Source organism: Glycine soja, chromosome 3, assembly GCF_004193775.1.
Source record: "Glycine soja cultivar W05 chromosome 3, ASM419377v2, whole genome shotgun sequence".
In the NCBI taxonomy this organism is placed as follows: Eukaryota; Viridiplantae; Streptophyta; class Magnoliopsida; order Fabales; family Fabaceae; genus Glycine; species Glycine soja.
The window spans coordinates 31,912,780-31,914,986 of NC_041004.1; the positions used below are offsets into that span (position 1 = coordinate 31,912,780).

Genomic DNA, 2,207 nt, shown 5'->3' on the forward strand with positions numbered 1-2,207 from the left:
AATTAAAATTAATAAAAACCTAGTTGAGGTCATCAATGTCACAAGAAAGATTGAGTGATTTGGAAATTTTATCTATTAAGAAGGATATGTTAGAAAATATTGATGTTGATGTTATCATTAATGATTTTGTTTCTTGGAATGCTCTAAGAAACTACTTTTTGTGATAATTTATGTATTTTGTTTTGTAGATGATAGGCGAAGCGAAAATTTTACAAGAGAAAAATTTTGCTCATGATAACATAGGAGTTGATTAAAGAAAAAAGATAATGCATATTTATAAAATTGGTTAAAACTTTGTTAGTCACTAGCTAAATGCAATAAGCCATATAATTTTTAATTTTGACTCTTTCCGTTGTAGTCTAGTTGGTTAGGATACTCGGCTCTCACCCGAGAGACCCGGGTTCATGTCCCAGCAACGGAACCAGAGATCAGCGGAGTAGGGATCAACGGACAAATAGGAAGTAAGAATGCAAAATGATAAAAGGAAATTGAAATTAAAATTTTTACAACAAGTATCAAGGGCACACCAGAGACCGGCTTACAAATCCCAGGTTTTCATAAACAAAGAAACCGAAGTGGCGGCAGAGCCGCACAGGATCGGTACAAGAGGGAGAGGGGAGACGGATGAGAAATAGAAATTTATTAAAACTTGAAAGAAGCGCTTACAAAAGTTGTTCTTTCAGAGCACCTCCTCTCAGAAACCTAAAAAATGACCAAATGAAAGGGTGCCTCACAATATGGTTGAGGACTCCTTATATAGCCAAAATTATTTGACCGGTAGTTGCCGGTAGTTTTGACCGAAACTATTTGACTGTTTGCTACAAAACAATTAGTTTTGACCGGGACTTATTTGCTACAGGACAGGTAGTATTGTCCAAAATTACAAATTAATTACATACAGACGGTCTTGTAACCGAAATTACTGTTAATCTAAACAAATACCAAAACAATCATCTTCGTTTTGGTAAAAAGGGTCTTCTTCTTCTTCAGCAGAGCTTGTTTCTTCCTTCTTTGAGGATGAACCTTCTTCCTCTTGCTGTAACATTTGCAGAACTTCCTTAAGGTTTTTAGTTAGGATCTCTTTAGATTTTGATCCTGCTAAAAATGCTGCCAGATGGGACTTTTGATTTAAAAACACAGAAGTTTCTGGATCAGTTGCTTTGAGGAATTCTGGATAGGATTTGAACCAGAGTTTCACTTGTTTTGGATCTGCTTTGGATGAGTTGAATTGAGTCCACCATTTTACAAATGCATGTCTTTGCAGTGATGGATATTAGTTTGTTTTTTCGGTCTTATTGTAACGATACTGCCATGAGAAAATCCATGACAGAGCAAAACTGAAAAAATATTTAAGATCTGCTGGAATTCGTGATTCTTGAGAATTGTATTGTTTGTCAAATTGAGCAAATCCTTGTTGGACTGTTTCCGGGAATATTTCTGGAATTGGTCCAAAGAAAGCCCACCATTGTAAAAACCAATTTGGAAAATTATAAATTGTGTTGGTTTCGAAATATATCAGCCATGAATGCTTGAAGCGGGTATTTTGGTGCCAAAAAATCTTAGTCCAAGCATCAATATAATCCCAATAGGTATAACCTACTGGGTCAAATGATACTGAAAATCTCTTTCCTTTGTTTAAGTCCGAACCAAAAATGTCTTGGTTGAAGAACTTTAGTATTTGGATTGTTGAGTGGGTGTTCAATGTTTGGTCTTTTGGGTCTTTGAAATGTTTGATACACACTAAATTTGAGTCTACCAAAATTAATTCATAAAAAGTCCATGACTTCAGGATGGTAGTTGGTTTGTAGTGAAATCCTGACGGGAAAGCCTTGGTTGTTGCCTTAAATGGGTTTTTGTCCCAAAATCCAGGTTCCATCTGCAAAACAGTTGAAAATTTATTTTTATAAATATAATTGCTAGTTTGTTTGGTAGGTGGTGTTTGTACTTTGGCTAGGGGTAGTTTCCCTTTAGGATTGGTAGTTGTTTTGGTCATTGATGTATTTTGGATCATTGTTTGTAAATTTGATTCAGAATCATCGTCAAATTCTAAGGCAATATCTGCCCAAGATTTTTTTATTATTTTCGGAAATTTGGTTAGACCCATGTCTTGAAGGGCCTGAAGGGTTTCAATTGGCCAGGCATAGTCAGCCGATGTTTGTTTGGCGGTTGCCGGTTTGGGGGATTCCTGAGTGGATGACTTAGGTTTG

General features: G+C 35.9%; 1 non-coding gene across 1 annotated transcript; it reads left to right on the forward strand.

Annotated features, from left to right (window-relative positions):
- Positions 1-348: 348 nt before the first annotated feature.
- Positions 349-421, forward strand: TRNAE-CUC. The gene has a single exon. It is a non-coding gene; the product is annotated as a tRNA-Glu (tRNA).
- Positions 422-2,207: the final 1,786 nt, after the last annotated feature.